This window comes from Podarcis gaigeae, assembly GCF_964106915.1.
Source record: "Podarcis gaigeae genome assembly, chromosome: 13".
NCBI lineage: Eukaryota > Metazoa > Chordata > Lepidosauria > Squamata > Lacertidae > Podarcis > Podarcis gaigeae.
In genome coordinates, this window is record NC_139689.1 from 4,973,820 (window position 1) to 5,001,585 (window position 27,766).

Consider the following 27,766-nt stretch of genomic DNA (forward strand, 5'->3'; position numbering starts at 1 on the left):
GCTGTGTCCAAGGTCTGGAGGAAGACCAAGAGGAGGGCAAAATGTTTAGAAGGCAAGGCCGACGTATCTGGATACAAAAACAAAATGTAGTGAAATGAAATTAAGGGGTGGCGGAGAAACTGTTGTCCGTTTCAAAAGGGATGTTTGGAAAGTCGGAGATTTTGGGACGGGCATTTCCGAGAGCAAAAGGGAGAGGTTGAAAGCTAGGGGACCCCCCCCCCACACACACCTGAAAGTTCACCTTGCAGCCGTGAGGATTGTGCAGCCGGGCGCCAGACTCTCCCGTCGGCGCCATCAATGCGCAGGTAACCCAGCCGGGCGCAGAGCGCGTGGCTGCTGTTTGCGGACACTCCTTTCCATCCACCTTGCGCGCCCACCCGCCGGCTGGATACCCGCTTGAAAAGGCGCAAACCCCGGCCAATTTCCGTACGTGCCTAAATCCTCCATCACCCCCCCCCCCGTGCTCGCCCGCTCCTCTCCTGCAGCGGCTTCCGTGCGCCCAGCCGCCCGTGCGCCCTCCTGCGCTGCGCCCCTCTCCAAATCTCCCGTTCCATAACGCACTCTCCACCTTCCCGAGCCATTTGCGCCCTGCATCCCGCTCCGCGCACCTGCCCGTCTTTCCCTCCACCACTCCACCCTTTTCCCCCTCCAGGAATAATAATAACAACAACAACAACAATTCGTTGCTTGCGAAAATCCACCCCCGGCGCCCTGCCTTCTTGGCTCTTGCGCGCCTCTCCTCTTCGCTCGCTCGCTCGCTTCCTTCCTTCCTTCCTTCCCTGGCGCTCCCGGTGCGCTTCCACCAGCGGCCTCTCCGGCGCATGGGAGCATGTGAGCGAGGCTGGGAACATGGAAGTGAGGCGGCCTTTTTGCCGGAAAGGGAGGGGGGCGGCAGGAGGAGGCGGAGGCGGAGGGATGTCTGGGCTCGGGGAAGGGAGGGGGGCCTGCGAGGGGGTTGGGCAATGAACACAACCCTCATTTCTTTGTTTGAGTAGAGACCGAGGGAGGGGAGGGGGGGCGCTGGAGCGAGCCGAGGCAAGCAAAGCCCAGCCATCGAGTGTGCACGGGAGTTTTAGTACAGAGAGCTCTGAGCGCCCGAAACCCTGTGGATTGATCCCAGTTGGCACTAAAGTCTGCTCCCCAAAGAAGCAAGATTGGCCATTTTTTCTTTTCTTTTCCCCCTCTCTCTCCTCCCCTCCCAACCCCCCAATTTCGATTTTTCTCTCACCCCTTCCTCTCCCCCGTGGGGTGCTGATTTTTTTTTTTGGTGTTTTTTTTGGGAAAATTCGCCAATATTGTACATTTTCTTCTTCTTCAATTTTTTGGGTTTTATTTTTATTTTTTATTTTTTGGTTTTTCCATCCTTCCTCCTGGCCGGGCGAGGGGAGATCCCGAGGAACAAAGCCCTCCTCCCTCCCCACCCCCGCAACCTTAACAGTCCCCTTCCTGCAGGTAACGTTGGATCCGCACCCCCAAACCCCCCATTTGCTGTCTTGTGTCTGGTTCCCCCTCCCCTCCCTCCCTCTCTTTTCTCCCCTCCTTCTGCCAGTTTTCGGGGATCTCGCTGTAAACGTGTCTGCGCTGGTGTGTGTGTGTGTGTGTGTGTGTGTGTGCTGGGGGGGTGTTGCAGCCTGTGTGTGTGTGTGTGTGTGTGTCTGGTTGGAGGGGAGCTGCGTTGTGTGTAAGGTCTTTTCCTGGCTGCTACTGCTGGCTTTGTTATCTTGCCTGGAAGAGAGAAGACAAGCGAGGAGGAAGGGAAGGGAAGACTGGCGGAGGAGGGCGACAGGGTGGGGGGAGCCCAGTCTGCCACAGGCCTGGCCGACTCCTGGGCTCACCTTGCATGCCACCTTTAAAGGAACAGGCGTCAGACCAGGGTTCGGCAGACAGACGGACGGGCGGCACACTTTTGGAGAGAGCTTCCTGCAGCCGTGCGCACCCCTGGACCTCCCCAGCTCCGGATGGGTAACCTACAGAGCCGGCCTCCCTTGGCAGAGTAGGGCGCAAATGGACTGGAGTTGGCCAGACCTTTTTGGCCGAACCGGAGGACGGATCCACTCCACAACCGGGGCAGGAACGCGATGGAGTTTTGCTGGGTCGCGGCTTCACCCTGAACGCAGCTTCTGTGGCCTGGCCGTGCCACCCCTGCCCGATCGGTAGATCAGAAAGGAGCCCGTGGCAACAACCTGCTGGGCCCCGAGGCGATGTGGTGGTAGAGGAGGTACAACAGAACCCCCAAAGTCCCTCCGGCGGTTTCTGCAGCTGGAGCAAATTGGGGGGGTGGGGGTACCCCAGCTTGGTGGGATGACGGACCTCCGCTCACAATGTGTTGCCCTGCACACATTGCGGCATGGAAGTAGGACTTCATATTTTTTGGGGGGTGCCCACTTTCTTGGAGGTCGAGACACCCAAAATCCTCTTCCCGTGGAGATCAGCTTGGCTGTTATGTTGCTGATCCTGCCTGTTTTTTTACGGCTTGGGCCGAATCGCAGTTGGGAGTCAGAGGCCCAGACCCTGATGTGTGGACGTCCGGTCTCTTAATGTGTCCCTTTTTGGTGTGACGGCGCAGAGGTGTCTTTGGGGGAGTTGTGGCAGAGCAGAGAGAATCCCCCTCCTCTTGGAGCTGGTGGGAACAGGCTTGCGGGTTGGGGAGCTCAGGCACAGCTGGCGTGGCCTGCCTTTTAACTGTGCAACTTTGCACAAACTCTCCCCAACCCCCACCCCACGGTCTCGCTGCGCCCAGATCCTGGTTCCTCCAGACTGGGCAGGATCTGACCCCCTGTGCCAGTTTGAAAAGCAGCACTTTTCCGTCCTCTGTGGGGCAAGGCCGCAGAATCCTGGGCTCTTGTGTGGCTTTCTTGTTCCCAAAGCAAGTGTAAGGGGGTTGTTTTGTCTCTCTGGACCCCCCCCCTTTCCGCCTGTGAATATTCAGAGGGGTCTGCGAGTGGAACTGATTTGAGACAAGTGTTTTCCGAACTGCCAGGCGAAGTCAGGATTGAGTTGCTATCTTTGGGGTGGGAAAGGCCACGAATCATATGTCGGCACCCTCCTGTTTGGGGGTTTGACCGGAATGTGCATTTTGGGGGTGCCAAGGGTGGCACAGAGGTGTTTGTCAAGGGGGGGCGCGGCGGACACCCTCGGTGGATTCATTTTTCTTAAAAGTGGGTGGAAAGAGCAAGTGCAGAAAGTTTTGAGAATAGTCAGTGGTGATGAGGAGGTTGGATCCAGCAACTGTGACTTTAGTTGAGTGCGTGGGGCTGCAATCAGTTTGCAATAGACGTTCATTGGGGTATGACTTGCAAACTCCAGCCCCCTTTCCCTTAATGGTTTTTTTTTTGGGGGGGGGGGAGTGTGTTCTAAGGTTAAGAGTTTTGAAACAAAGTCCATACAAGACTCGGTTCGCTTGGGGGGGGCTTTCTTTTTTTATGGGGTGGGGGTGGGGAGACAGAAAGTTGAATCGAGGATAGTGGCGAGGCAAGCAGCTTAGATAATCTGCATCTGTTTCCTCCCAGGAGCTGATAGGATGGCAAGCCTCTTAGCTTTTGCTGAGGGTTGTCTGCCAGGAAGTGAGGAGGGTGCAAAGTGGAGAGAAAAGAGTGCCTCTGAGAGCGTACAGAGTGTCTTCCGGCTGCCACCGAGCGCTCGCAGCTGGGCGCTCCCACTCTGGGGCTGGTGGTGGAGGAGGGAGACAGCTGTGCAGAGCTACACATTGGTGTGGGTTGGGGGTGCGAGGAATCATGTGAAAGGGGAGCGGGGAGCGTGTTCCAATGCTTACCTGCAGCGCCAGGTGCTTAAGTGTGCGCCTGGCCCTTTAAGAGTGCCCAGGTGAAGCAGGACAGGTGCGCCGTGATGAGGGTGGCACCTACTGGCTGACAAACGAGTCAAGCAGGCGGCAGCTTTCTCCTAGCGCAGAAAGGGAGCCCAGGTGAGGCCACACAGTGCTTGGCTGGGTTTTTTGTCCCCTGTAAATATATGTCTTTTTTTATGTTTGCTGCCTCTTCACTGTGCTAAATAGGGCAGGTGTGTGTGTGATTGTGTGTGTACTTACTAGAAGAAATGCTTTTCGTTTTAGGTGCATTTGAGCGAGACATAAAGGGAAGCTCTGGCTCCGTCTCAGAGTTGGGCAATCTTCTCCGGCTGAGAAAAACCCGACTTGTGAATGTTTGGCACTGGCCTCTGGTTTTTAGGGGGAGCTGGCTGGTGTGGCGGCCCTGCTGGGGTCGGCCGGTCGCCCTGGCCACACTTCTGTGCCCAGGGGTCATTGTGTTTGTCCCTCCAGATCCCAATGTGTTGCCCGAGGGCATTGGCTTTGGGGGTGGGGGTCCTAGGTGGGGGACGACAATGCCCTCCCTGGGTTATAAATGGGGACCTCTCCACCTCTTCCCCACACCCCCACCGCCCAGCCTGCCTCACACTCTCACTTTCCCCAAAACCCTTGTCACATGGTCTCTCCTTGTGGGTTGGCTCGAAGCAGCAAAGGCTGTTGGGAGCCGGGACACCTGGGTTCTATCTTTGCTCAGCTCCAGGAAAAGGGCTTGCCGAAATGAGATTTCGGAGGGAAGGTTTTGGGGTGCTGGGTAGGTTCGGGTGCTTCTGTCCTCCTGAACACCAAAGTGGAGGGGGGAAGAGATTTTATAGAGACAAGAGCCAGAACTCCTGGGTTCCCTGGGAGTGGAATATTTGAGGTTTCGGCCAAAGGAGGTGCCTGGGAGCCAGAACGAACCTCGTGGGTCCGTCCCACTTCCTGGCGTGCTTTTCCTGAGGAGGGAGAGAAAAAATCGGGGCGGAAAAAAGTTTTTGGGGACCTGGAAGTGTGCCTGTGATCTGGGCCAAGCCCTATGCCGCCCCCACAATTGTGCCTCTGGGGGGGTTTAATGAACAGCCGCCACCCTGCATCTGCCCCCTTCCTTCAGTCCTTGTTTTAAAAAGCACAATTTGGGGTGTGGGCTTTTGGTTAACCCCTCCCCACACCAAATCCCAGCCCACGCCACTTATTTCATAAAATGTATATACTGCTTGATTGTAACCCCTACCTCAAAGTGTTTCACATACGAGAGACTCCCCCCCCCCCCGACCTTAGCGGAAAAACTCTCCCCTAAAATACTTCTTAGAAGAGCTTCACTGGATAGGAATCTCCAGATATCCCTGTTAAAAATTATATATGTTTAAAGCCCTCTGACCTCCCTCAGCCCCAGAGATTAGGACTCCCCACCCCACCCAAAAATGATAGGCCCCCATAGAACAGTTTAAACTCCCCCCTCCTCATTTTTTATTATTATATCAGCCTGCTGTTTCCCCCCTGTTTGTTTTCTCTGGTGAGGAATTAAGATTTGGGGGGGTCTGATTCCAGGGAATTGGGCTGTCAGGAGGTTGAACATTCACCCACTTTCTACTGACCCCCCCAATTTTTTTTGCTTCTTTCTGGGAGGCAGAAAGTTAGCTGAAGTCTCTTCCATTGGTGTTTAGAATTGAAACCCCAAATTTCTTTATTCATTGGATTTTGTGTGTGTGTGTGTATATGCACCTGTGTTGATAATATATTATATACATCTGGTGTTTCCTTATGCTCTTCTTTCCCTCCCCCCTGTTTGGAAAACCACTTCCGTGCAGGGGAAGGCGTGGAGATTTCACACAAGGTGCTACTTGTGAGGAAGGAAAGTGTGTACCTCGTCCCTGGTTACTCAGGGCTAGGGATTTGTGAGATCCTGTCCTTTCTCCTGCACAGAGATGTATATGATATATATTTCAGGCTCTGAGGCAAGTCCTGGACTCACCTCAGGGGGTCTTCGATTAAAAAAACAATAGCCATCCTCTCCTGTATTGAGGTATTTGGGCTTCCTCTCCCTGGGTTTCTTCCTCGAACCCTTGTCGAAATCCAGGAAGAGCGGACGGGGTGGTTTTTGGGTAGCCAACCCAACATTCCCCGGGAGGAACCTTCTGTGGAAGTGCCCCCCCCCATTTTCCCAGTACAGTGGTACCTCGGGTTACAGACGCTTCAGGTTACAGACGCTTCAGGTTACAGACTCCGCTAACCCAGAAATAGTGCTTCAGGTTAAGAACTTTGCTTCAGGATGAGAACAGAAATCGTGCTCCGGCGGCGCAGCCGCCGTGGGAGGCCCCATTAGCCAAAGTGGTGCTTCAGGTTAAGAACAGTTTCAGGTTAAGAACGAATTAAGTACTTAACCCGAGGTACCACTGTAGATTTAAATCAATATTATAGGATTACGGAATTGTAGGGTTGAGAGGGAGCCAAGGGTCATCTAGTCCAACCCACTGCAATGCGGGAAACTTTTTGCCCAACGTGGGGCTTTTTTTTTAATAAAAAAAAACAGCTTTAAACAGCCACGGCTTCCCCTCCACTCAACAAGTCCTGGGAGAACTATAGTTTGCTAAGGGTGGGGAGAGTCGTCGGGAGATACTTATTCCCCCTTCCCAGCCCCCAGTGTTTCTTGGCACTGTTAGACCACTGAGGACTGAAACTCTGGGAGAGGAATAGGGGTCCCTGAATGACTCGCCCCTCTGAACCAGTACAGTAATTCCCAGAATTCTTTGGGAGAAGCCTGGACTGGCACGACAACGGCTTTAAATGCATAGTGAAGTTGTGGCCCTGCGTTAATAATAGCAGGGGGGAAACCCCCAAACTGGGGTTTAGGTTGAAATACCTTGGCTGTTGTTTTTTGTCTTGCTTCGGGGAGAGAACAAGGGTCCGTGTGAGTGCATGTTAGCCAGAGTGTAGCTTACAACCTTGCTTCTGTTGTATCACAGGCATGGCCAACTAATGTTTTGGACCCAGGGGCTGATGGGAGTTGTAGTCCAAAACATCTGGTGGGAGGCGGTCTCAGGTTAGTGAAGGCTCCTCTAACCCACCAGTGTGCCTGTGCAGAGAGGACTGGGGGCAAAGCCCCAGTGAAGCTTTAGGGCTGCGGAATTGGGGGCGGGGCACCTCAACCCTGGAGTCCTGTTTTCCTGTTGCAAAAACCTTCCAATATTTATTTGCTTGCTGCATTTATACCCCACAATTTCCCCCATTAAGGAGGAACTGCAGGTGGCATAAATGGCTGGCCTACAGTTAATCCCACACAACAACCCTGGGTTAGGCTGAGAGAGGCACGTTGAGAGAAGACCCTCAAAGTAGCTTGGGCAAAAAGTTTGGCTTTGTATTCATTATTTTTATTATTTTTTGGTGAGCGGCTGTGGCGGCTGACATGAGCCGGCAGGAAGAGAATTACCTATACTCATATCTGCTGGTGCAGATCTTGTTCCAGGGTGCAGAGAGGGAGAGATAAGGACCCCGGAGGCTGCCCTTGGCCGGGGTGTGTGTGTGTGTGTGGAATGCACAGAAACGAGAAAAGCCACCCCTTTCATAGGGGTCCCCGAGGCGGAGGTGCCCGAAGGGAGCATCTGTGCGCATGGAGAAGGCAGAAGGTGGCGAATGGCTGCAGTTGTCTGCCCCGTCTTGCCAGATCCTCCTGCCCTAACCTCTGCGATTTTCCTCCTCTATTGGAGGCAGCGTGCTGGGAAATTGCAAATGCGCCATGAGGCCGGAAAGCTGGACTATAAAAGTGGGCCGCTAGCCCGATCCAACCCTTATATGTTATGTCCCCCCTAGTAGAGAACAGTTATTGTGTCAGGTACTGAGGTAGGCAAAAAAAAAATAAAAAAAAAATACTGTATTTTTCGCCCTATAGGACGCACTTTTCCACCTCCAAAAATGAAGGGGAAATGTATGTGCATCCTATGGTGCGAATGCAGGCTTTCGCTGAAGCCTGGAGAGCCCCACCGCCAGCCCCACAAGCTTGGGGGACAGCGGGGAGGTGGAACGCCGCCATCCCGCTGTCCGCCGACTTGGTTAGAGGGCTGGCGGGGGGGACAAGCCTGCTCCTCCCCGTCGCCAGCCCCGCAAACTTTATTCCCCCCCCCCCAAGTCTAGGTGCGTCCTATGGACCAGTGCGTCCTATAGTGCGAAAAATACGGTAAATCCCCTTTTTGGGCCAGTTTGGGCTGGCGTAGAATGTGTTGTCTGCTGCATTCAACCCAAACTTTGCTCGGCAAAAAGAGATAAAATAAAATATAGCAAAGCCCAATGCTGGGCTCCTCCCCTTTCCCAGGGGGCGTTCGTTGTGGGCCAAAAATACCCGCAAGGGTCCCCCTGCGCCAGCGGGCCCAGCTGCCCGTGCCGCACCAGGGTGGCGTTACATCATCAGGCGCTGCGGATTGCGGTCTCTTGCATCATCAGGACAGGACACCAGCTGCTGTGCCGTGGAAGCACACATGGGGCTGGTTTCGCTCTCTCAGCTTCCCAGCGAGGCCAAATCCCCAAGCTCTTGGCTCTGCCGCTTTGCTCCCCAGCCTAACTGTACATTGCCAGAAGGCCGCCCCCCGCCATTCATCTGACACAGGAAGAAAATAGGACTGTCCTGGAAGCATTTTTTAAAATCTGGAACTCCTGGCTGTCCCAAGGATGTTTTCGTGTGGGTGTTGAAGGCCTCGTGGGACCTCTCCTCAGTTGCAGGCCTCGCAACCCCCAAAGCGTTTTTTTGTGGGAAAGGGCATTTCCAAATGAATGGGGAGATGGTGGGCCTACCCTTCCGTACGGCAAACGGTGAAACGTTGCGCATTGAAGCGCATGGAACCCCAGTGATCACGTTGGGAACGAATGGCGTGCTGTGAGCAAGATTAAAAGCCCCACCGCAGGGAGGAGCCGATTTGCTAGGAGAGGAAAGCAGGGCAAGAGTGTTCGTCAGGTTTTTTTTTTAAACAAAAATGCCGCCAGTTGCTTGATTCTTAAACTGGTTGCCGTACTTATTTCCCACTTTTTGTGCGCATGCGTACACGTGTACAACAGCTCGCTTTCATGGTTGCGAATACAGAACCAGAGGCAGGTGGAACGTGGCGGTTTGTCGTGGACTGTTTGGTTTGGAGTAAAAGTAAAGTGGTTTTTCGCTCGTGCCTGGAGTATTTGGTTGCAATGTCTCAAAAGATGCCCGTTCTTTATTAAGTTTAGGAGCCAGCGTGGTGCAGAGATTAAGAGTGTCGGGCCAGGACCTGGAAAACCAGGGTTCAAATCCTGCACACTGGGCCACCTTGCACCCAGCCACACTCTTTCAGCCTAACCTACCTCACAGGGTTGTTGGTGGGGGTGAAGTGGAAGCGAGAGAACGATGCACACTGCGTTGAGCATCTTGAAGAAGAAGAGGAAGAAGAAGAAGAGGAAGAGTTTGGATTTGATATCCCGCCTTTCACTCCCTTTAAGGAGTCTCACAGTGGCTACCATTCTCCTTTCCCTTCCTCCCCCACAACAAACACTCTGTGAGGTGAGTGAGGCTGAGAGACTTCAGAGAAGTGTGACTGGCCCAAGGTCACCCAGCAGCTGCATGTGGAGGAGCGGAGAATCGAACCCGGTTCACCAGATTACGAGTCTACCGCTCTTAACCACTACACCACATTGGCTCTCTTGGAGGAAAGGTGGGATATAAATGCAGGAATGAGCAGTAGTGAAAACCTGGAACGAGGTCTGGGTCCTGTTTCTGGGTTCCCTGGAAGAGGTGCAGCAATCTGGTGGAATTCGGGCCTAAAGCCCGGCCTGTGGAGAGCAGTGCATTATGCATGCGGTCAGAGGTACGCCGCTTTGTTGCTCCACATGTCCTCAGGGCTGACATGGCAGCAAAAAGTTTGGATTCTGAGAAGATCCAGCCAGAGTTGAATCCCAGCTTGCTGCTGATTTGTTCTTTGGAATTTACTCAGATGGGGCAAATAGGGTGTTTTGCAGAGGGCGGAGGGAAAATGTCCCTGCCCCCAAGGAGCTTACAGTCTGAAATTTGACAGAGAGGAAATAACAGAGGAAGCTGTTGTTTCAGTTGCATCATGTATTTGAAAGGCTACTGTAGTGGGGTGCGTTTTGGGGGTGTGGCGGGAAGGGGGAAGCGCTGGGTGTGGGCTCGATCCTCAGCCCGGGTTGCCGAAGAGACCTTGGCACCGTCTCCAGCTGCTCCACCCTCCGGAAAGGGATCCCCCCAGCCCTCGTGGGCGTCTCTGAAGGGCCCCCTTGTGCTGGCTGGAGTGGACCCTTCTGAATGTCCATTGTCTTGACACACTGGGGCCTTTATCTCTGCCAAGGCTGATACACAGTCCTCGACGCACCATTTCTGCAGACTCTCCCCAGTTAACGGCCATTATGTCATTTACGAGAGCATCCCTGCTAATGCCTTTTTAATGCGCCATTCTTCTGCAGCCTGGCTTGTTCCCATTTTACAGATGAACTGAGGGCTTGCCTTGGCTGCTGCTGCTGTGTGTTCTGCAACATGACATTGATGCAACAACTGTGCATTCGTGGCGAAATCATACTGAACCATGCACCCATTCATTGCGCTTTGCGGGTTCTTCTGCAGTGCGGCCGTGATCCTGACTTCTTGAGGGGTACCCTTGCGCCGTAGCGGGACATGGGCGGTGTGAGGAGTTACTGGGTCTCAGGAGGAAATTATGGGGTGTGCACTGATTGGGAGTGAAGCAGTACGCTATTTGAAAAGCAACTGTGGTGAACAGATTACGCTAGTAGGTTTGCAAGAGGTTTTGTAAGGTGAATTATTTGAAATATTGCAAGAAAGGCAATGCGGAGAATTATTAGTTAAGGGTAATTAAAGGAAATTAAGAAATGCACAACAAGTGATAAAAGAACGGAAAATCATCAGAGGTGCTGACGGAAGTCTAAAAATATTGCATGAGAAGCTACGTTGTATGAATGTTGGAATTAATATGTTTAAAAATAAAAATGTGTAATAAAAAAATAGTGGAAATGAAGCAGTACGTCTGCCCTCAAACTCTTGCAAGTATTGAAAGCGTGCAACTGCCCCGATAACACCAGGAGCATAATTCATCATCAATGCACGCTAAAAGGACATCAGAAGGGTTTCTCTCAGCTGTGAAGCAACTTTGCGTCACAGAGGCGAGACCCGAATGCCAGCTCTGTCTCTCACTCTCTCACCTGCAGGTGCCCAACTTTCCCCTTCAACCTCTTCCCTGGGTTTCCCCCGTTTTGAAAGAGAGTTTTGACACTTTGGTGACTAAGCTAGTTCAGCAGAAGGCAAGGCAGGTTCACCGGGGCTGTGGTTTTGTTTTTGGCTCAGCCCTAGAGGGAATATCTCCGGATAAGTTGGGTCAGGTTTTGTTTTTTTGCAGGAAGAACGCAGCCTGCTTCCTCGCGAGACTCCGGCTCAGCGGTTCCAACAAGGAGAGGGCAGGTGTGTGTGTGGATTTTGGGGTCCCCCTACAATGGCACCTTTAGGGACACCCGGCTTCACACGACTCCCCCCTCGGAAGGAATGCGCAACTGAAATATCAAGCGTGCATGTCCTGGGCTGCAGCCTCTGGGCTTCTGATAAGTTGCAGCTGTTGTCTCCTCGGAGCTGCTGATAAAGGCAGAGGCCTTGCAGCTTTCGCTTGGGGCGGCCAGCTGCCGAGGTGAGCCGGGTGCAAATCCTGCAAGGGTTCCTCTGGAGGAAAAGAGTGCAGGGAGGTTCGGGGGAAGACGGGCCCTTGCTCGCGGGCAGAAGATCCCAGGTTTGACCCTCAAAGGCTAGGCGGGCTTTTCCTGCGTCCTCTTTCAAAAAGAGCATATCCGCTTCGGAGTTTCCTGGAGTTCAGCAAAAAGCTTTCTTTCCCTTGCACCTCCCAAAGGTGGCCTGGCAATTATGGCGAAGGCGTTTACTTCAAAGCGCAAGGAGGTGCAAGTTTCGCTCGGTTTGCGCGCACCCCCCCCCCCGTGGGAGTGCACTGGAGGGGGCCATGCGCTTGTTCTGGAGCAGAGGCAGTTTGGCGCATAGGGGAATTGCGGCTGTTTCTGGAGTGGGGCATGTCTGCAGAGCTATGCAAGAACAGTGTGTGTGTGTGTGTGGAGCTGGATCCTCTCTTCAAGTGGGCGAGTGGGATTTGAGGTGAATAGGTGGGGGATTTGATTATTCCCTGAAAATTCGCAATGTGTGTATGTGTGTGGGGGGAATTTCTGTCTCTTCAATCAAAGCCTCCTTCGTCCTCTCTAACTCCTTCCTTCCTTCCTTCCCTGCAGGATTGGGTCCCACACCATGGCTGGAGCGTAGTCTGACCCTCCCCCCCCCCAGCCGTGTCTCGCATGGGCCCGGCGTGTGGGGGGAGTCAGCCAATGAGAAAGCAGCGACGGGACCCCCCCTTCTTTTGGTGAGTGGGCTGGTTTTCAGTGTCCTCCCATGAATGAAAATTTTATGCTTTATTTTTTTGCACTTTCCGGTTTGGCCCTTTTCAGCGATTTTTGGGATTTCTGTGTTTTGTTTTTCAGTCAACAGCGGGGGCAGTCTGTATTTGGGGGTGAGTAGGGGGTGGGTGCGACCTTGAGGGTTTGCTGAGTTTTCGGAAGGAGATTTGCGGTTCCGGCACAAACTATGCAAGAATGAAGCAATAATAGGGGATCTTTTCCCAGGCGGGGGCCACAGAGGGTGTGGCCAGAGGCAAAGGTGTTCAGGCTATAAATGTGACTTTTGCCTTTTGTGCATGCTTGCGCATCCAGACTAGCAAGAGGCCTTCTCAAGGGTTCGCATTCCAGCTGGGCCAAAATCTTTGGGGTGCAAAGCTGGGCTGGTGAGGGGTGTGGTGTGTGGAATGTTCTGGGGGCCTGAAGAAGTGGCCTGGAGGGGCCACATTGGACTCCTTTGGCCTGAGATTTCTCACCTCTGCCACAGACAGTTGAGAAGGATACATTTTGGCATATCAGAAATCATGGCTTTGTGTGTTTTTGTGTCAGACAGTGCTGTGGAGGAAATCTCCCCCTTGATGCACATTCTTGCGCTGCGAGGCCGTGAAACGAGCGCACGCTGCCTCTCTCTAGGAATACGGAAAGGCGAGCCCCTTTGCGCACAGTTGTGCATGTTGCACTTTTATTTTTATTTCTCCACAGCCGGGGACAATAGCTGGGCGCCCGCATGTTGCAAAGGCACACAGGCGCATATACGCAAAAGCAGATTAGCTCTGCCTCTCTCGCTCTGCCCTTCCTTCCTTCCAGCCTGTGAGGGGGCCTGACGGACCAGGCTTGGACCTTGGCACAATTCCTCCCCCCACCCCCGCGCATCTTTGGCAAGCTGCCAGTGTAGCAGCTGGGCATGTTGCAAGGGGGGGGGGAGACAGAGAGCGCAAGGGAGGCGGGACACGGAGGGAGGTTCTCTCTCTACGCAACCACAAGGAGGCAGAGACAGGGGGAGAGAGAGAGAGAGAGTCTCCCATGCGCCTCCGCCAAACGCCCAGCCACAGCTGTGACCTTAAAAGGCTCCTTGTCGGAGTGAACGCTTAACCCCACGCTGGCTGCTTCTCGGGGGCCACGGACACAGCCTGCCCCCCACCCGCCTCCATTTTTTTTTTGCTACCCTCCCCATAGTCTCTTCCCCCCAGCGGCTTCTGGGTTTTACAGAAGGAACAAAGGCTCCCAGTGGCGTTATGACAATTGTTTGTGTGAGACAGAGGTTTGCATGTATCTGCACTTTCCCCCGCTTGCGTCACAGAGGGAGGCGAGTTTGGTTTGCGCTCGGCTTCTGCCACACCACCCAAAACGTGGAAATGTTTTCGTACGGCCGCAACATGGCCGCCCTGGATGTGAGGGGGAGCGCCCCTCTGTCTGGCGCATGCCCCGCCTCACGATGGGCCTTGCGGCGCTGGGCCAGGGTCCTAGGCGCCACAGAGCATTGTGGGATTGATGGCGCGCTTGGCCTGTTCACCTTGTGTGATGCTGAGCTGCCGGCAAGGCCTTCTTCATGTACACAAATACAAAACAGTGAGCTCCTATGCCCAGCCTCCTTTTCCGCCACCTCAGAATTCCCTCAGAAACTGCCTTCAACCCGGCATGGAAAAGCTTGTGGCTTCCTCCCGATGACACAACACAGGAACTAGTGGGGAACCTTACTGCTTGCTCGTGGGCTTTCTTGTTTCTCTTTTTAAAATTGCCTCCCGGTTGCTCTGGAAGGGGTCCGCTATCAAAAAGAAATAGGGTGGCGCACCGTGAGGGAAAAGGTGTCTGGGCTGCGCACTCATGCCTCAGCCCACTGTGGCTTGTGGGCCTGGATGGGGTGGCTGAGACGAGGCAGGGGTCAGGGCCCTCACTCCCCACAACGTGGCAGGCCTCTGGCAGTGGGGGAACAGCAGTCTCTTCAGCCGTTGTGCACTTGCAGGGCGCATGGGCCTGCCTGTGGAGGTGTGTGCGCAGGGAGCTGGGAGCTGCCCTTTAGTGACGCCACAACTTTCCCTTCCTTTGCGTCTTGTTTCGTTCTGCTTTCCCCTCTCCGGTCTCTGTGCACTCATGTCCTCCGGCGCGTGTGCAGCCGCAGGTCTTGCCGTTGCGCCTCTACTCCTGTGGCGCGTGGGATCGAACAGCCCGCCCTCAGATGAAGGAGAGCACTGCGTCCGTGCGCATGCGTGCATTGCGGGGAAATACATAGCTAGATACACGGTGTGTGTACGTCTAAGCGCTTACACATTTGCAAAGTTTCATGCGCCGCCCATGTCTGTTATGCGCTCCTGGCCGGTATGACTGTGTTGGGGTTTGCTCTGTGTGTGTGTGTTTTCCCTGTTAGGCGCTTCTTGGCTTCCTCAGAACGGAAGGCCGGCAGTTCGGGGCTGGGCGAGGGGGAGACCGCCTCCTCGTCTGGGATTCCCAGGCGGGGCAACGATGTGGGGAGCTGAGTGGAGGAGGAGGGAGCTGTGGGGGGGGGGGAGTTGACGATGATGTCAACCCAGACCTTTAAACCAGGACAAGTTTCCCGGGGGTGGAGGGAACGAGGGGGGGGGCTGAGTCACTTGTGGCCGGAATTCACCCCCCGCATGTGCTCTGCTGACTTGGCAGAGACCCTGAACCCCACACGGCGCGTGTGTGTGTGTAAGGGGGGGGGGGAGGGCAGGACACGCCGGCAGGCAGGCAAGCGAGGGGAGGAAACACAGAAGTTAACACACACGCACGATTCCCTTGGCTGCGCGCTGTGTGCGAGGCAGTCAGTGCTCCTTTGTGTACCCCTGGGGGACAGCAAGGCTTTGAAGCGCACCATGCCTCTCTCGGACCGCGAGGTAAGCCCAGGCTGTGGGTGTGGGCGTGGGTGTGCGTGGGTCTCTCTCTGTGTGTCTGCCCCCTTTGTGTATGTTTGTGAGGGGAAGGGAAGGATTCTGCGAGTGGCCGAGAGAGAGTTTCCGTGCCGGTTTTTCTCCTGGCACATGTCGCGCACTCAACGCTCCCCGGCTCAATCTCAAACGCTTCCCTGAGCTGGGATTCCTTCACATTGAGGGTGTGTGTGTGTGTGTGTGTGTGTGTGTGTTTGTTTGGGTCCTACATGACCCTTTGGGTGCCTTCCAACTCAAGGTGTGTGTTTCTTTGCCGTGGGCATTGCTGATGCAGCATTCTCAAGCGAAATTGTATGTTGTGTGTGTGTGTGTGTATTGGTGGGGGAGAGTTGATTCCCACAGGGTGTGTGGCTCTGGTGGCGCTTGCCCCAACTGTGCCATGGGCGATGTGCCCCTGTGCTTCTTCTGGGCGGGGGATGGACGGACGCAAAGGAGTCGTTCTATAAAGTTTTTGTCTCTCGCTCGGCAAGGGTTGCAAGACTTTCGGGACGAGTTGACTCACTTCTGCCCCAGTGTTGTAATCTTGTGCAAGGACCCTGTTCTGAAACTTTTGTGCTTTGTTTGTGTGCAATCCCTCTCCTGCCCCGCAAAGCTTCAAGGCCTCTTTTGTAAAAACCCCGTGCGCCCCCCCCTTCTTATCGCCTGTCTGCCTGGGTCCTTCGCTCTGCGCATTTTGTGAAACGATATCGATATGGGGCAATGTTTGTATATGTGCGTGCAAATTCAGATACGTCCGTACGTCTGTATCTAAAACAGCCATCCCAGAACAGCTGCTGTTGTTTTTCTTACTATTTTTTTATTTCATAAAACTTATATATTGCTTGCTCGTGGAAGAAAACCCTCAAAGCGGTTTACGGCGAAATTATCACTAAGAAGTTGACAGCTGTAATTTAAAATATACAGAAAGTTAAAACTGCAATGGAATAGACTACAGCAAATTCAAACCCCCGCAAACTTTCTGAACACCTAGGTGGGTTTGCCCAGAGTGGATGCGGCACTCGTTTTATAAGCCACTTATACAATAAGTAGTATGTTATTATCATTATCATTACCGCTATTACTACTGTTATTATTAAAAAAGGTTTTCAGCAGGCTCTGAAAAGAGTACAGTGAATTTGCCTGCCTGATAATCAATCAGCAGGGAGTTCCGAAGAGTCACACTAGATGGCCAAGTCCTTACAGATGTGATGCAGTTATTCAGTGGGGCCTGAAAAATGCCCGTGGGGCTGATGAGAACTACAGTCCAGAAAACCTAAAGTTGGGGAAGCCGATGTGTTTCTTTAGAAGGTGTTACACACCTGATTTTTTTCATCTGTGTGTGTCCTTTGTGTTGGTGTGTATCTGTGTGTTCCTTAGGGGCATTTGATGCGCACACACATTCCCCCCCACAATAACAACCCCCCCAAAAAATGGGGAAGAACCCCTTTGATTCCTGGGTGTTTCCTACTCTCTCTCTTTCGAGGCAGGTAGATGCAAATCTGAAAAGGTGGGCTATTGGGAACCCAGGTCGGAATCTTGAGAAATCTGTCTGGGATTCCCCAGCTGTGTAACCCAAGGGGGGTTTTCCCAGTCCTGTTGTGATCTGTTAACCCCTGAAATGCCGAGGGGTTTTCCTCGGGCGCAAGTTAGCTGAACTCTCTGCTGGGGAAGGCTTAGCGGTTCGCGGTGGTCTGCCCTCCCCACCCGCCCCTCAGACCTAAGCGGAAAAGTCATGCGAAACAGAAAAACACGCCTGCGCTTCTTGTGAATGATCTATTTGTGCGATTGGCCCTCGTGGGCGAAGGAGGAGTCGGAGTCATGGCAGAACACCACACGCCCACTCCATTGGACAACTCAGACGCACCGCGTGGGTCCCTCGCGCATGGGCCCTGCGCACCCCTGGGCGCTGCTTGCGATGTGTATATTTCCCCTAGTGAGTTGGCTAGTGCGCTGCTGTGGCGGCATCTTGAGCATGGCAATTGTGAGGGGACCTGCTTACGTCAGCCTGCCCTTGGCTGTGTGGTCCTCCGACCATGCGCCCTCGGTGCGTTGGCTGCTGCGAAAAGCGTGCGTTGTTTGGCTTTCTGGCGCTGGGTTCAAGGAAGTCGTGGGCTCCTGCCGTCACGCCGTCAGCCCACCGTGCTGTGAAAGTGGCGCACGCGGGGGTGTTGCTTCACCGCGCACTGTTGTGCGGGGGTGTGTCTGTCGCACTGCCCTGTGTGTGGGGGTGTCTGTTTTCCATTTTGCTGTGTGTGGGCAGAACCGGGCCGCTTCGTGTGTATCTCTCGTGTGTGTGTGAGCGTGTGTGTTTTATCCTGACTTGCATTTATAGATCAATGTGTGTGGATGCATTGCGTTTTGAGGGGAAGGCGTGTGGGCTTCTCTGTGTGTTTGTGTCACTGCGAGGGGTGTGTTTTGTGCCTCCCTCGTGGTGTGCGAGCATTAAGGATATGAACCGAATTAACTCTCGCCCTCCTCTCCTCCCAGTTCTCTCAGTGGTTTCCAGGACATGGGGGTTTGGGGAGAGAGAAATGGCAGCCTTTCTGGTGTTGACTCAGCGCTGACACAGCTGTTCTCACCCTCCTGTGTGCGAATGTGTGGGAGACCTGCTCATTGTGCCTAATGAATCACACACACACACACATAAGAGCCGCCGATCCCTTGCAAACAGGTTCCTAAACCCACATCCCAGAAAGCGGCCAGTTACTCCAGGTTCTCCTGACCTACGGGGTCTTCCCACGCTTTGCTCTTTGAGCGCTCCCTCTCCACGCTCCCTGGGGGGAGCACTATGGCTCTGGCATCTGCCAGAACCCGGAGGAAAAATCCTGTGCGCCTCCCCCTGGACTGGGGTTGGGATGGGGGTCTCCTTGTTAGGACGCCGGTTGCTACCAGGACAGATGAAAGGAAGCCAGTCTTCATGGAGTGCACAGTTAATGTGCGGAACTCCCTGCCACAGGACACCAACTTAAGAGACAGATTCACAGAGGAGGAGAGAGCCACTGATGGCTTATGCGCTTACGGAAACTGGGTGGAAGCCAAGGGAGAAGTGGTCTCGATGCACACATACAAGTGCCTTTGGGTCCCCGCTGCCCTGAATCTGTGTGTGCTCCTTACATTTGCGCAAGTGAGGCCTGTGTCTATGTCCTTGCGGTGTTTTCTGTGCATTTGCACCCCTTACGAGTGTGCGCTGTGTCTGTGCATACGTCCCCACATGTGTGTCGGTTTGGGTTCATCTTTGGGGTGGGTGCAAGTGACACATCCTGTATCTCTGGGGATCTTTATTGACCCGGTGAGATACCCACGGTTGGCACCAGCCCAGAGCCCGGTTTGCCCTCCCGAGCCAACGCAGACCCTGCTGTAATGCCCTGCCATTTGCCTGCGTCTCCTTGCGAGGTGGGGGCCTTGTCCCTTAAGCAGGAATGAATTAGGACTGCAATGTTTCTTTTGCCTAGCTCCACCTGGAGAGATGTTAGCTCAACTCCCTAGGTGAGCACCTTCTCTCTCGCCTACACCCCCATTAGAGAGAGAGAGCCTTTTCGGTGGTGGCTCCCGTGTTGTGGAATTCCCGACCATGAGAAGCTAGACTGGCTCCTTCTTGGTCATCATTCCTTTCTGACCGTTGCACCACCTCCCACGCCCGCCTTTGTGTCCTTCACCCTCCTGGGCACCCATTCACTCTCGCTTTCTGCCGGTCGCTCCTTCTCCTCATTCACGCCTTGTGTGTCGATGCCCTCCATGTTCAGGCACACTTACCCGTGATGCGCACAGTCTCCCGTGACTCGCTGCTTCCTCTGCGGTTGGGGCGACTTGCCATTGTCTCTGCTTCCCTTTTCTTGTAAATATGTCCCGTAAGCGAGCAATCTCTGTTTCGGAGAAAACGAACGCGGAGGGGAAACTGAAAGGATCTTTCCCCAAAACAACACAGCTCAGGAGGGGGGGGGGTGTTTCACCCCACCATTGATACAGGGGGAAATTTCTAAACCCTGCTTGCTGGGCGAGCATCGGTCCGCTTGATCTTCTGCCCCGTGGCTGTGGGCAGAGGGGGCACTTTTTCCATTTTGTGCCATGCCCTTTGGGACATTGGGGGCCAACCCAGCGGTGCCCTTTCTGCCCCACTGGGTTCCGGGCAGCCGCCCCCGGGACCCTTGACCCCGCGCCTTCCTGGAGGCGTGGGAGTGTTGGAGATCCCCTGCGCATCATGTTTGGTGCGCCGTGCGGGGGCCGCTGACGCGCATGCCCAGGGAAGGAGGGTCACCTCACCTCCTCACCCAGAACTCTGTGCGTGTGGCGGGATGGGTGGGCGCTGAGCGCGAGAGAGGTTGTGGGAGTATGTCGGGCGCTGGCGCAACGCTGCGATGTGACAGAGCTGGCGGCTCTAGGTGTGCGTGTATAGGAGCAAAAGAGAGCAACCACACACGTGGGTGTGTGTCTTTGTGTTTGCGTGCCCTGCTTTTGTTATTTTAGATTTCTAGCATCAAATAGGTGTCTTTTGTGTCTGCTGGGTTTGGCCACGCCTTCTCCTTTGGGCTGTGTATCGACAGCTGCTTGCACAGGAAATGGTTTGCTAGACCCGTGTGTGTGTGTGTGTGTGTTGGGGTGCATTTCCTGTCCCTCCCCCTACTTCCTCCACTCACACGAGCTGCCTCACTTCCTCCCTGGGTGGACGGTCCCCAGTGACATCCCTGTCGATTTTTCCCATAATGCAACGCTGGCTTTTAGAGCGAGGAATGGTTTTGCGGGGGGCGGGAGGGGCGATATAATGCTTCTCTGAAGTTGCAGCTGCCTTGGCCTCCTCGCTGGGAGAAATCCTCAGCCTAGTAGCTGCCGTTAACACCCACACATGCGCAGGCCCTGGAGTGGCGAGGGGTGTGCGCGTTGGCACCCTGGCCAGACTGGGTGGGAACTGGACGCTTCTGCTGTCCGAGGGAGGGAGGGAGGGTGTAATAGCTGGAGGCTGGGTGAGTCCCCAGACGGGCCAGCCTCGCCCTCCTACGCCAGCTGCACTGCCAGGACCTGCCCCCATCGCTTCCTCTTGGCTCGCTCACAGTTGCGTCACAGCTCAGCCCCGAAATCCCCACAGTAGCAGCAGCGTGGAGTTTGTGAGGGTTGGCATTAGTGGGACAGAGAGGAGCATGCTCACTTGTGTGCAAATCGGTGGGGCGCATGGATGTAGCTCGGCGCGGGGAGATGTGGGGCAGTGTCTCACAGTGGTGTGAGCAAGAGAACGAGTGTGTGGTTGGCGTCACCGGCTGGTTCACACCAGAATGCAAGCACGCAGAGGCACAAAGTTTTCGTACGGCCCGGGGGCATGGCGAGATCATGTAGAAAGCTCCCGGGTGTATGGGCGCACATGGAGATTGCGTGCGTGCCTGCAACATGGGCTGCACATGTTTGGAAACGGGCGTGTGTAGCCACACGTGTGTGTGGGGGTCACGGGTTTCTGAACACGCACAAACACATGTCATTTTGGCCCCGGGTGTGTGTGTGTCTGCAGATTTGCATGCTTGTCGAATCCTTGTTCGTTTTATTTTATTTAGGAATGCATGTTCCACATTCTCTGCTGTCTGAACGAAAGAAAAAACATGTCTTAACAGCATTATGACACCACACACACACACACACACACAAAATCTACGCAACCGAAAACACAAATAAACTAGAAGCAGCCCAAGAGTCATCCTAACACGAGCTAACAGAACTGGAATTTGGAACTGTCAACAAACAGAGTTCCTCTGGGATTCCTTTGCCGTTGCAGCTACTTTTTCACCTTGGGGGTGGTCAGCCCGTTGAGATGGTGAAGACCAGGGTGCCCTGGGGGGCAAAGCAGCCCAGAACCTGGATCTCGGTATTGGAAGGTGTGTATGGCTTTACAGACTGTTGTGGTTCAACCTGAGGGGGGAGCAGAAAGGCGTATGTTGGGGGCCAGGGTGCTGTTGTCCTGTGCCGGAGCTGAGCTCAGAAGGGTGAGAAAATGCAGCGTGTATGTCTTTGCTGGTGATACGGATCTCGCAAGAGTGTGAGCATGCAGGGAGTGTGGAAGTAGTCCATCGGTGAACTCTCGAGGCAGGTAGCACAGATTCCCCAATTCGGAATGGATCTGCAAAGTTAGTGTGTGGCGTGTGTGTGCAGGGTGAGCGAAGGGCTTTAGACCCCTGTGTCTCTTCGGGTGGGATCTCAACTTTCAGTTGGTGTGGTGTCTGTGCTCAGCCTCCACATCTGGAAGCAGAAATGCTTCTGAATTTCTCTATGTAGCATATAATCATATTTGTATACAGTAGGGCTGTAATATCGCCCAAAACCGGTTTCAAGTCCATATCATAATTTTCATAATGTTGACCTGGCGATATATTGCGAATCACAATGTGTGTGTGTGCTGCGCAAAAATCACAATGTGGGAAGAAACATGAAGCTAGCCAGTGGTTCTTGACATTGCTCCATCCTTACTTCAGACATCGCAATGTATCGGTATATCATAATGTTTAGCCAGTAATGCATTGCAATGTTGAAAACCAGATATTGCCCAGCCCTAGTTATATAGGCAACAACCATTTTGCGCTGGGGTTACGTTCCTGACCCCATGATGGTGGAGAGCCTTTTCCCAGCCTCTTCCAGGTCGCGGCGATATGCGCATGCGCGGTCGTGCGTTAATTGGACGTGTGTAAATCGGCCGTTGGCTGTAGACGGCAGTACACCTAGGGAATAATTTCAGCATGGAGTGCATTTTGGGTGATGCCAACACACTCCGCAGGCGTTGTAACTTTCCCTGAGCTCACCTGTGTCAGAACAGCCTGTTTTTCGGGCATATTATTAGTATGCGCCCTTTCCACGTCCAATTTGTCATGCATGCCTCCGGAGGTTTTGTGTTGTGTCCCCAGCAGCCTCGTTGCCGTGATTTGCCTGTGTGTAAAACCCAAGCGTCGGGCACCCTTGGCGTGTCCCATGCTCTGTCCCTGGCGTGCGGTTGGCGCATTCGGAACGGAGGCTCGACTTTCTCTCACGCCCTCTATGGCGGAGAGACCAATTGCCCCTGGGACGCCTCCTCTCTGCCCCCCTCGCCACATTTCACAAGGCAGGAGTATGCACAGGAGGTCTTACGACATGCCCGCCCCCCCGGCCTTACTTGCTCCAACGCAACCGCCGCCGCTGCCCCGTCCCGCCCTGAGCCAAACTTAGCTCTCGTCTCTTCCAGAAATAGCCGTGGTCTTTGGCTTCAGGGTTGCTATTTGGTCTGGACGTAAATTCACGCCCCGGCTCTCCCTATCCCGAGTTAAAGGTTGGGAGGAGGGCCCTGCTAATACCCCCCCACCCCCAACTTGTGTGTGTGTGTGTGTGTGTGTGTTTGGGGGTTTCCTAAGTGCAGCCATTTTTGGGGCAGTCAGACCCCCAGCTGCCTCTCCCAGCACCCCTCCAGTAGCCGTGGGTGGACTCACGAGACACTGTCTGGCTCACGCCCACGGTAGGCTAACCACACCGGTGCTGCTGGCGGAGGGGGGGGGGCGGCTGGTGTGTTTGGCCCAGGCTTATGGCAGGACGTAGACCCAGACATGCTTGGGGTTGAGGCGAAAAAACTGTGTGAGCCGTGAGGCACCGGCGGTGACTAGCGAGCCCCTTCTTTCCTTTTCCTTCGCTGTCGTGGGGCAGCGTGGGAAAAAAGTTGCCTCCGGTTTGTTTCCGCCAAACCCCAGGCCTGCAAACTCCCCCACCCCTCTCTTTGCAGTGGTTGAGGCAGATTATTTTGGGATGGGAGGCGGGCGGCCGGGGGGGGGGGGAGAGAGAGAAGGAATAAATCCCTTCAATGCCTCACCAAGCCTTATGCATAAGGCTGGATGATCCCGGGACCTCGCCCACCAGCGCAGGGAAGCAGCAGTCGAATCATAGAACCATAGAGATGGAAGGGACCCTGAAGGTCATCCAGCCCAACCCGCCCCCTGCAAAGCAGGAATAGGCATGTGCAGAGTGCTTTCCCCTTGACACTCAGTCACCAGGACTCGCACCCAGCAATAGGGCTTTTCAGGACAGTGACGTGGGCACAGCCCGCTAAGGAAATGATCACAGAGTCTCTGCGCACACTGAGCCAGAAAATATCACTGGCAGGTCTTTTGTCTGCAACCCAGATTTCCTGGGGTGTGTGTGTGTTGTTAAAAGTTAGAGGATACCTGACAAGGATACCTGCGCACAGGTTGGAGCTGAAATTTTGTCGGAGCAGAAATTGGACAGCATCACACACACACACACACACTCATCTACCAAGCAGAAGCAAAATTTGAGTTTTTTTAAACTTGGGGCAACTTGCATGGCAGGTGGTGTGAATTTAAGTTTTTAAAATTTTAACAGCTCACCCTGCCAGTGCTTCTTAGCTGCAATAGGAAGGGAGAAATGAAATGGCAAAATATTATTTTCACACACATTTTAAAAGGTGGAGAGAGAGATACTGAAGCATATGACAACCTTGCAATGTAGGCCAGTGCGATTATCTCCATTTTGCGGGCTGCTCAGCGCACACATCCATGTGTGTGTGTGTGTGTGTGTGTGTGTATGTTGTGGAGGACCATGAATTGCAGTCTTTTTCAGCTTACTTGCCACATTTCCTCATGGGGAGGCTGGGGGCAGGGAATGCCACAGGCAGGTGGAGCCACGGGCAGGACTGTTTGGGGAAATGGGTTTGGCTTTTACCTTTGCAAAGTGCACTATATTGTGGATACGCGCAAAGATCGGAGGTTTCTGCAAACACACGCACACCCCTCTCTGCCCAGACAAACAAGAGGCAATATCTGTTGGAAGTGGACCAGAGTGGCTGGGGCACAAAAAACAAATCTGTTATTGTTGGGGCTGATGGGAGTTGTAGTCCGAATCAAGGTGGGCACCACGTTGTGGAAAGCTGATCTGACCGACATTGGCTCTCTGGGGTTTTCAGCCGTGAAACCTTTGCCGGCCCCTGCTTAGAATTGGTAGAGATATGAACCTGCTCTGCCCCAGTGTGTGCAAATCGCCCGAAATCATTGCGATAGGCGTGTTGAAAAGCAGAGCGCATAACCTCTGCATGCAGATCATGTCTTGCAACAAGCAGACCACCCCTCTCATTCCTGCAGTTTGAAACGACAAGGGAAACAGTAATTATTAGTTATCTGTAGCAGTTGTGCGATTTAATAACACGACTAACAAGTCAGGGTCAGCGCATATGTTTTGTGGCGCCTTAAAGGGTAACGCATTTGCTATGGTGCAGGTTTCTGCGGACTACAGACAGCTTCATCCTCTGCAGGACGTGTTGCCCTGAGGGCGTTGAGTGTGCTTTTTTGAGGGGAGATGCTCAGTAGCTGGTGTTGGTTGTAGCAATTACGAGTGTCAGACTAGGAACTGGGAGAGCAGGGTTCAAAACCCACATGAAGGCCACTGGGGGATGACATTGGGCCAGTCACTAGCTGTCAGCCAAAGAAAAAAGGGGGGGGGGAAAGGTAAAGGATCCCTGACAATTAAGTCCCACCGCAGCGGTACCTATTTATCTACTTGCACTGGTGTGCTTTCGAACTGCTAGGTTGGCAGGAGCTGGGATTTGAACCGCTGACCTTCTGATCTGCAAGCCCAAGAGGCTCTATGGTTTAGACCACAGCGCCACCCGCGTCCTACCTCATAGGGTTGTTGTTGGGATTAAACGAGGAGAAGGTGAACTTCATCTGCCACGCTGGGCTCCTTGGAAGAGGAGGAAGGATATGAATGCAGCAAATATTTAATAGTGAAGTCAGGGGGAAATAAAAGGCAGAGGAGCACAGTGATAATGATGTACTTGACAACAACGGTTGTCAGGCGCAATTCTATGCCAATAATAATAATAATGTCGCCTCTTTAGGCACTGCTGGTTTTGCTGCTTTTAGCAGCTTTTGTTAAAAAGCAACACCACTGCAATTAAGGAGTCATAAGGAATTACAGAGACAAAACACCTGGCAGATTTAGATAACGGTAAAAAGGTCTCATGCAGTTTCCAGGAGAGATCCCACATGCAGCACGTCTCAGGTGGGGGGCAAAGGTCTTCCCGACCCCAATCGCCCCCCCACAAGCTGCCCCTGCCCAACAAAAGCGCCTCTCCTTTGCAGAACACAGACGCGTTGTGCAGAGTTCCGAAGCAGCCTCCTCGAAAGACTAACCCAAGCCATTCTCTCTTTTTCTATCTCTACAATTTCCAGACCTCATTAGGAGACGGAGGTGAAAGATGATTGGCGGCCACTTGGAGGACGTTGTGTGATTGGCCGTCTTCTAGGAGAGAAAGAGAGAGAAAGAGACAGAGAGAGCCACTCAGAGCTTCTCCAGCACAGTAGGTGTGTTTCCATCTGGAGAGGCAGAAGGGGTGGGTGTGGTAGGGCAAGGGTTAACCTTGGGGCTAGCAGGAGCAGAAGCCCCGCCTCCCTTCCCCACTTGAAGGAATTCCATTGGAGGGAGGGCAAAGGGAGGCCCTGTGTTGATTGGATGAGAGGAACACATGGCTCTGTTAACTCTTTCTTTCCTGCTGCTTAACTCTATATCCACAGAGATGGGTGGAGAAGGGAATGAGTTTCTGCTACTAAATTAATTGCGTCCAGCCCACTAATAAGGCAGAACCAAGGAAACTTGATATAAAACCACTGCAACATGTGTTTGTGTTTAATTATATAAAATTTTAGGAGTTCACATTCATTTGCATGTTGTTTTGCATACACCTTTTGTTGCTTTCAGCAGTAAGAGAAACAAAAATACATTGTGTTTGCAATAAATAACCTACAGACCTTTGTATAATTTGAATTTGTAATTTCCAGTTCAGGCCATGTTCATATTGATTTAATCTAAAACGGAGATCATGCACCCGAATGACTTAATGCCAAGATTTGGGGGTGAATTTAATTGGACATTTGAGCAACAAGCGTTGAGACTTCCAACATTATTGTTTATGCTATCTCTGGCTGGGCTTAATCCAGATCATCTTTTTCCTAAGCCTGGTGCCCACCTGGTGCCTTTGACTACAACTCCCATTATCATATGGCTGGGCTGGCTCAGGCTGATGGCAGGTGTAGTCAAAGTGAGAGGGCACCAGGTTGGCTAAGGCAGATCGGTGAGGAAAAGGGTGAGGACCTACATTGGCTCCCAGTACGTTTCCAAGCACATTTCAAAGTGCTGGTGTTGACCTTTAAAGCCCTAAACGGCTTCAAAGACCCAGTATACCTGAAGGAGCATCTCCACCCCCATCGTTCTGCCCGGACACTGAGATCCAGCGCCGAGGGCCTTCTGGCAATTCCCTCATTGCGAGAAGCCAAGTTACAGGTAACCAGGCACAGGGCCTTCTCCGTAGTGGCCCCCGCCCTGTGGAACACCCTCCCACCAGATGTCAAAGCGCTAAACAACTACCTGACATTCAGAAGACATCTTAAGGCAGCCCTGTTCAGGGAAGTTTTTAATGTGTGACATTATAGTGTATTTTTGGTCTCTGTGGAAGCCGCCCAGAGTGGCTGGGGAGGCCCAGCCAGATGGGCGGGGTACAAATAATAAGTTATTATTATTATGAAGAAACTGGGTGCCTTTCAGATGTTGTTGGACTACAATTCCCCTCAGCCACCACAGCCAGTGATCTGGGATGATGGGAGTTGTAGTCCAGGAACCTCTGGAGGCCTCTGCATTTTGCTTGTCCTCCCTGTGAATCTAGACCCAAGGTGGGCAATTGAAGCAAACATATTTGTGAATTCCAAGTAATTCGTGTGCTCTCTTTTTTTCTCTCCCCCTCAGCATTTTATGTGGCTGTGACTGGAGAAGGGGAATAAACCAGAGGAAACTGCAGCAAGCCGCGACTGGGTGGCGGCACCCGTCGCTCAGATCCGGGGGGGGTGGAGGGTGGGGTACCAAGGCGCATCCACCACAGCAGGAGAGGTAATAATAATAATAATAATAATAATAATAATAATAATAATAATAACAACAACAACAACAACAACAACTTATTAACTTGAGGAAATTAATAATGTGCTCATTTGTTGTTCTTGGAATAGCAAAGTGGGGGGCCGTGAACTTAGTTGGGACCGGGGCTGCAAGATATCTATTTACTGTATTTTTCGCTCTATAGGATGCACCAGACCACAAGACGCACCTAGTTTTTGGAGGGAGAAAACAAGAAAAAAAAATATTCTGAATCTCAGAAGCCAGAACAGCAAGAGGGATCGCTGTGCAGTGAAAGCAGCAATCCCTCTTGCTGTTCTGGCTTCTGGGATAGCTGCACAGCCCGCATTCGCTCCATAAGACGCACACACATTTCCCCTTACTTTTTAGGAGGGAAAAAGTGAGTCTTATAGAGCAAAAAATACAGTACATATTTCTATGTTTATTTCAAAGAATCTGCACCCCAAATGGCTTAACCAAAATTATAAATTCCAAAACGCACGTTTTGGCAATTGTCACAAAAGTGAAATCTTGCAGCAGCGGCAGCAGCAACAACTAATTATCTGGGCGTATGAATATGAAAAGAAAGTTCTAAATTAAGTGCTGTGAGGTGCAGAGGGGGCACACATAGAAGGCTGCCTAGTGGTTGGGGTGGGGCAGTCATTTGAAAGGGAAGTTGCTAGACGGGAAAGGAGGGCTGGGAAAAACTGCCCTGCCAGTAACCCTGGATAGCTGCTGCTGCCAGCCAGTGCTACCAGTACTGAGCTAGATACCG

At 53.1% G+C, this 27,766-nt stretch overlaps 1 protein-coding gene across 1 annotated transcript in view; it reads left to right on the top strand.

Moving 5' to 3' along the window:
* Nucleotides 1–994: 994 nt before the first annotated feature.
* Nucleotides 995–27,766, top strand: part of KDM6B (lysine demethylase 6B) — a 74,873-nt gene continuing 48,101 nt past the window's right edge. Inside the window, exons 1-4 of the mRNA XM_083706500.1 lie at nt 995–1,452; nt 12,059–12,186; nt 25,278–25,409; nt 26,845–26,985. The gene's annotated coding sequence lies outside the window, so the exon portion shown is untranslated. The remainder of the gene's footprint in view (nt 1,453–12,058; nt 12,187–25,277; nt 25,410–26,844; nt 26,986–27,766) is intronic.